We start from the raw sequence: 8,110 nt of genomic DNA on the forward strand, positions 1-8,110 counted from the left end.
GTCCTAGAAGTACAACAGCACGGTTTGTATGTTCTCAGGAGACTGTGTTTCAATGCAAAGTCAGGTTTCCTTATATACAGTTTTTTAAGCTTCAGGCAAACATTCTTGACATTTTGGTTGGTCATTCACATGTTTTCACTACAAAGGAAAAAACAGTGTCATGATGAAACCTCATATTTCATGTCATCCAACCCATAATAAATTACCCGGCAAGGCCTAGTATTTTACATCAGATAAGTGTGGACCCCCAATAAAAACGGGCACTTCCCCCTCGTAAAGTAAGAAGAAGAAAAGAGCAGGTGCAGGTGTGAGCAAGATTAGGCAGGGTGTGTGAGCGATAATAAGGGTTTTATGGCATGGTGTGCCTTGATGCTATCTGATTCGGCCACTGGGAGAGGGACTGACCAAACAGGTTTGGCCTGAGGCAATGGTTCCAGCTTGCCCAGGTCAGAGAAAAGTCAATCAAGGTGTACGTGTCCTTGGAATCAAATCTGACTGTATTATAAGCCTATGTGAGGGCAACTTTTAAAAATGGCTGCCGTGTATAAAATGGGAGCCACGAGTGCAGGACGAAAATGGCGATTTCGAGGTGAAAACGCTGCTGGAATTGAGCGAAAATGCTCATGCTTAGTGTACTAGTCATTATCGGTCTTTTGATACTAAAATCGTACTGCTGTGGCAAAGTAAATTACATGGGTCCAGAATTTTTAGAACCACAATGCTTGCGTGAGTGCTTGTGGGATGTGTGGTGCTTATGTTTGCCAGAGCTTCCCTTGTGTGTTGACGTGTGTACATGCTGGTCTGAAGGTGTGCTTGGAATAGGCTGCTTAGCAGACACTGAAATACTTTTTGGGGCCCTCTTATGGGGGCCCCTGCCGTGCCCATGCCATTGGCATGGGCACGGCAGGGGCCCCCAGGGGCCCCGAGGCACCCCCTACCGCCATCCTGTTCCTGGCGGGCGAACCGCCAGGAACAGGATGGCGGTAGGGGGTGTCAGAATCCCCCATGGCGGCGCAGCAAGCTGCGCCGCCATGGGGGATTCTAAGGGCAGCGGTAAACCGGCGTGAGACCGCCGGTTTGCCTCTTCTGACGCGGCCGAACCGCCGCGGTCAGAATGCCCTGCGGGGCACCGCCGGCCTGTCGGCGGTGCTCCCGCCGACCCTGGCCCCGGCGGTCTTGTACCGCCGGGGTCAGAATCACCCCCTCAATGTCTTAAAGCAATGCACCAGTGTCTCTCCTCTGTGGCAGATACTACAAACAATGTGCTCTTCAGTGATCAAGGGCACAAATCATCTCGTGCAGACCCAAGCACCATTAATTGGGAAATAGCTCAAGCTCAGGAGCACTCTCAGACTCCAACACTCATTATTTAGTGTCAGAGGACGCTCAAGCTGCTCTTTCATGGGCACCACAATATAGTGCCTTTTTCCAAACTTGAAATCTCCGGTGCACTGCCCTTCTTCCGTTGGAGCAAAGAAAAGGGGGTGTGTGGCCAAAACTCAGGCCAAGGGGCTCAAGGGATTGCACACTGTCAGAGGTTACCAGCACATGACAGGTAGAGAAATGAAACCTCAAAACAGCTCTGCTATCAACAACAGGAATCCTTCTCTTTAGCTCTTTTACACTGAAACGTTGGTTTTGTGATGTCCAACGCCGTCTGATGGAGCAAGTACGATACCATGCGCTGGCGATCGCTGTCCAGCTTTGCTACTTTCTGGGTGCTGAGACTGTAGGGCCAAGACGTCCGTCTTTCATCTGTAGCTGTCACTGATGGGAATTAGGCTTAAATCAATGTCCTGCAGGTTATTATGACTTGATACCCGCAGAATCAAGTGACGTAGGAAGTGTGCCACAGTTGTTAGTTTCCTTCAATTTAGTACAAAAACAGTTCATGGTTTTTAACAAGGGGACTGCAAGCAGGTGTTCTGCAATCTTCAAAGGAGTAGCCATACACCATGGGCATAAAATACAAAGACAAAGGCAGAAGGGCAAAACAGGGTCTGTAGCATCTTTAATTCAGTTCTCTCCATTATTCTCTGCCATCTATAGCTACATGAGAATTCTATCTGAATGGATTTCCTCACACAGTGGCATTGTCTAATGGGGTAAACACATATTTTCCTCAATGATTAAGTCTAGGTGTTCCTCCTTACCTTAGAACATCTCAATAGAGAAATCACATGATACCGATTATCAGGGACATGTAGAAACCTTCCTTTAAAAACTGTGCATCAGGTGCACTATGCAATACACAGGCTAATAGTCAAATGTGCAAACAAAAAGACAAGAACTAGAGGGTCCTGATATTTGCATGATTAGGACACATCTGATCCCACCAAAAATTAAAGTAGCAGGAACAGAAGGGAACCGAAAACCAAATTAAAATAGACATTGAAAATTCGTCATGTTCAAAAAGGTAAACATAAGATATCTCCTATTGAAATGGAAAACTTGTCTTACTATAATATTGAGTCAGTTAACCAGTCTATCGCTACCCTGACAGTCAGGCTGGAAAACGTTGAAGCAGGCAAATTCTTGAAAACCAGTCTGGACATACCAAAGGGAATTATACATAACATGGGGGTCCCTGGTACATCACTGCAGTCTGGAAATGTGAACCTGAACAATACATCAATAATAATAAAAGGGCTGACTGGTGAAAGGAATTCGAAAAAGAGAAATGGGACTAGGACATAGCTAAAATCTCAATAACTAAGCATGATGCGACATTGGTCAGGGGAAGTAACAAAAGAAAAAAATCTATAGGAAGAACAAAAAAAATTATTTGGGTGATAGTCAGGCATGTGACACAACACCGAGAGTACGGGTGATACACAAAGGCCAAAGTTACACAAATTTTAACTCTACCGTTGGCGACTACACCATATACGGTACTCCTAGCTAATGTTTCAGTTCCTTCTTCAGGAAAAAATTAAAACCTGGTTTTCTTTTAAGGAACGAAAGCTATATGCTACTTAGGAAACAGAACATCATTAACTAATGTAATATAGAAATTAGGCCACCTTCAGTCACAGATCTATAATTTCATCCTTAGGTCCAATCAAGGATACATAAATGTAGGGCTGCCTGTTCCTTTAAGGGAAGGGGCAGTAACGTGACTAACTGCAGGTAACACACTTTGATCCTGTATATCTCTTCTTATTTTCCTTCAATACCATTAGAGCCAAATAGACATGCACTGGTGAAGTGTTGTCTTTTATGTTCACAGCATGAAATATCATTATCTGTGGAATTTAGTAACCAGAACAAGTTCAACCAACTGTTGCGTAGCGATGGGCATCGTCATGACCATCCCCTCACAACACAGGGGAGCTTGTAATAGTATCAAAAGCAGCAACAAACATGCAAAAAACAAATGCAAAAATAATAAAAACGCACAAAACGTCAAGCCATCAGATATACTTGCTGTGTATCAAGCACAAAAAGCATAGACAAAACAATAGCATGTGTGAATAAGCGGTGACACACAACACCATGTCATGTACTTTATGCACTGTAAACCTGCAGCCCAAAACCCAATATTTGGGCCTGTTTAATTTGTCAGGTTTAAAATCCTTACCCTCCTTTTGACAGTAGATCACCAGGCAATGGAAATCTGCTGTCAAATATAACTTTACTGTTTCTCTTCTAACATACAGGACCAGCAAGAACAATTCATGATAGGACCAAATACATGAAAATAAATTTCCATTACTTAACTGTTACCCTCTTGTCAGTTACTTCGCAACATCAAGCCACCTTAGTTTTACCTTTCTAAAAGTAAAACTTGTTACACTGACACTCCATATTAAATTGGCACCTACAATTTCCATTGTGAAAAATAAGTCTTAATTGGCAAATCGTTCTCATTAAGGCATGTAGCCTTCAAAATTTTAGAAAAGGGCTGCATTTAATTTTCTGTCTAAGACTTAATGCAACACTTCGTTTTCTGTCAAATAAAAGCAACTAGCAGGCATCAATTTATTTTTTTAGAGCGGAGACACAAATGTATCAGTTCTGCATAGCATTTAACATGATGTTGGGACTTTCGAAGAAACCCCTTTTTTTTATATTTTCCCTTTGGAATTGAGTTCTTTAATTGTATTGATGTTCTTCTGGAGAAACCAGAAATCCCACTTTTAGAGGCCCATAGGGTCATTCTGCATTTCACAGAGACAAGGCCCTAATTTAAAAGGTCACAAGTGTCAACATGACAGCCTCCTCCATTGTTTATGGGAAAACTAAAGATAGCATCTCAGCAGCGTGACTTGAGCCAGCCTCTGTAGCTCTCCTAGCTTCTGCCACTCTGAATCTGTCAAAGACAGTAGGCCTTCCTATTTTCCTTCTAACCTGTAATAATTCACTCTATTTTAAAAAAAATAATTTTTCATTTTTAGGCGCTAAAAAAATTATCTCTATTTCCAGATTATTAAACTACATTTACTGTGAATAATTCACAAACCTTAATAACACACATGCCAGTTGTTAGAATAAATGCTTGTTGCAATCCCATGCAATGGTACATATTTCATCAACCTCGAATGAATGAACGTCTCAGTAGGCCCAGCTGAAGTTAGAACCTTCAACCTTGATATTAAAACAAGCCTTTGTACTGGCACATTGACTCATTGAATCATAAGAAGGCACAACCTGCAAATATATATCAAACCTAAATGTATGCATTTACTGAAGCCTGAGACACTTTAAAAAGTACTCTGAATGAAAGAAAATGCAGTTTAAACAGTGCTTTTGCCCAAAATCGACTTTGATATTTTAGGCATTAAAAAATCAATATCCTACAATTTTCTTGCATAATATGCATTACCAGAATGTCTATTACACAATCCATTAGTCAGCCATTGAAAATATTAACTTAGACTTTATAGAAATTTGCTTGTTTGCTCCTGCGCCAAGGGAAAATTGCACATACAAATGTCATTTTAGTCGTGCAACATAACTTAAATTAAATTTTAATGTTAGGAGGTCATAGTATAGGTATTAAGCTTTATAAATATTAAAAAACGATTTTGAAAGGCACTTATTTTTTAAATAATTTTTCCATAATTCATAATTTTCTTTTTTTTTTTTTTAAATAAAAACCCAATTATTCTTTTTTTTGTGATAATTCCACAAATAAAAGCAAGCTGCATCCCTTGCCTATTATTTGGGATACATTAACTCACAAGCCTAAGCGCATAAGCCTAACTTGAAATGCGTCACATTTTTGCGCCACTTTCATTTAAAAGGAAGGTTATGCAAAATTCCACCCATGTTTAACTGGGAAAGTGCTGGCTGAATTGAACATTCCTATCAAATATACTGCAGCTGAAAAGTTTGCCTGTGAACATCTAATACAATGCATCTAAGAAAAATGCTGTAAATGTATTTATTTATTTTTTGCAAAAATAGATAATTTCGTTTTTGTTTGGGGCCCTATTTATATCTATTGAATGTGTTTTCTAATTTATTAAGCATTTAACGGCAGTTTTGTATATGTGCACAATTGCTCATTCTATAAATTAAAGAGCAACATATAGCTATGTTAGCACATCACATGGTTCATTTCTGGATTTTTTTCTAAGTTTCTACTTAATATTAATTAACCAACATTTTACTTAACAAACTGTAAACATCAAGAAGACCCACAAACACACATTGAGCTCATTTCAGATATAAACAGAAAACACTCAGTACACATAATACAGCGCGCTTTAGCCATTTTTCATAAATAGCGCCGTCGCAATTTACTTACAGAACCGTTTGCAGATCCTAGTTGTAAGTCATATTTACAAGAAAAAAAGAAAACTTTTCTTAATTATTTCCAAGAATAGCGGACCCATACTTTATTAAACGTGATGGGGCCTACTCCGTGCTTCACATATAGTTCATAGGTTGGAGTTCCAATCGGAGGAACCGGACATGAGTCCTCCAACCGGGAGTCCCTTTTACAACCAAGACAAAACAAATTTCCAAGTCTGCTAAGACCAGGCATCTTCGCTCACTAGTCTAGCTTCAAACTTCAAAGGATTATCGTTTACGATAGTCTCGTGAATACACGAGTCCTTCGGCTTTGGTACTTGCAAGTTCCAAATCAAAGTGATCCCAAAGGGATACCAAACCAAATGTCCAACTAAGGACCAAACCAAGTGTCCAACTAAGGACTGGGAGACGCTCCACTTATACTTAACTGAAAATATCGATGACGTCACCAGAAGACTCGTCTTATCGTTTCACTCTACCAAACATCAAGGGTCCAAATCAGGGCGATAGCCAGGGCAGCAGTCCTTCATAGCCGTCGGGAAGCGGGGAACCTCGCAGCAAAGACTTTCGGACCACGTCGACATGCAGGGGTCGATGAAGTGGCGGCCTTCCTCCAGAATTTTCACACAAAGCTCCCCACGGACCTCAGGCTTGGACCGGTACCGCTGGTATCGCCCCACCTTGGGCGCCAACTGAGGTACTGGGTTTTTCAGAATCGGTACTGATCCGGTAACCCAGCGGTGCCAGGGTACACCCAAAGACCTCGGGTACTTTCCTGATTCAGACCACAGAAACTCAGAGTCTTCTAGGTGAAGTCAAAGATCAAATTTATTGGCTGCAGCCAAGTAACAAGCGTCCTAGAAGTACAACAGCACGGTTTGTATGTTCTCAGGAGACTGTGTTTCAATGCAAAGTCAGGTTTCCTTATATACAGTTTTTTAAGCTTCAGGCAAACATTCTTGACATTTTGGTTGGTCATTCACATGTTTTCACTACAAAGGAAAAAACAGTCTCATGATGAAACCTCATATTTCATGTCATCCAACCCATAATAAATTACCCGGCAAGGCCTAGTATTTTACATCAGATAAGTGTGGACCCCCAATAAAAACGGGCACCTCCCCCTCGTAAAGTAAGAAGAAGAAAAGAGCAGGTGCAGGTGTGAGCAAGATTAGGCAGGGTGTGTGAGCGATAATAAAGGTTTTATGGCATGGTGTGCCTTGATGCTATCTGATTCGGCCACTGGGAGAGGGACTGACCAAACAGGTTTGGCCTGAGGCAATGGTTCCAGCTTGCCCAGGTCAGAGAAAAGTCAATCAAGGTGTACGTGTCCTTGGAATCAAATCTGACTGTATTATAAGCCTATGTGAGGGCAACTTTTAAAAATGGCTGCCGTGTATAAAATGGGAGCCATGAGTGCAGGACGAAAATGACGATTTCGAGGTGAAAACGCTGCTGGAATTGAGCGAAAATGCTCATGCTTAGTGTACTAGTCATTATCGGTCTTTTGATACTAAAATCGTACTGCTGTGGCAAAGTAAATTACATGGGTCCAGAATGTTTAGAACCACAAACCCTCCTTTTGCCCTTACATAGGCAATAAACCTATTCTCATGCTAATCTGAGTCCAGGTCTATGTTTATAAGGCCATGGAGATGTTGCTGGAGCAAAATTCTAGTACTTGGTAACTCTCTCTGGACAGGTCTCCTCGAACATGAAGTAGCACAAAAGGCCACATATGGCAGGACAAAATAAGGAATACCTCTATCTGCAGTAGGTGGCATAAGATCACACACCCAACAATTAGTGATGTTCACTACTAACTAGTGTTGATGCAGAAGCTGTACAAAAGAATTGCTTATGAATTCTGATCTTCTAACCTGCTCATGTTCAGGAAAAGGGTGAAAAGAGTGCAAAGAAACAATAGTAGGAAAAGACATAGGTTGGGAAGTGGGTGCAGAAGTCAATTGAGTAGAGAAAAACAATCCCACCCATAAATGACAACGTCATGTTTAAAAGACACTAGAAAACACGTTATGAAGAACATATAGACAACGGGAGAAAGTAGTGACCACTATTACAAATGAAATAATAATTTTTCACAACCCTAGCCAAAAAGCAAATCCTAAAATTATCTAGTAACATTTTTAGGGCTCCTCTGCATTTCAGTAATTTTTGTATGTTCAGGTGGAACAGTGGTGACTCTCATCAATGCTCTAAGGTGAAAAGGGGGTACTCTTTCCACAGAAAATGGACTTTATTCTGCCTTTACTAAACAGAATAGTACTTTAAAACAATGCCAGCAAAACAATCAGTCTCCTAACACCTAGTCTATACAATCACATGTAAA

The sequence above is a fragment of the Pleurodeles waltl genome, chromosome 7 (genome assembly GCF_031143425.1).
Source record: "Pleurodeles waltl isolate 20211129_DDA chromosome 7, aPleWal1.hap1.20221129, whole genome shotgun sequence".
NCBI lineage: Eukaryota > Metazoa > Chordata > Amphibia > Caudata > Salamandridae > Pleurodeles > Pleurodeles waltl.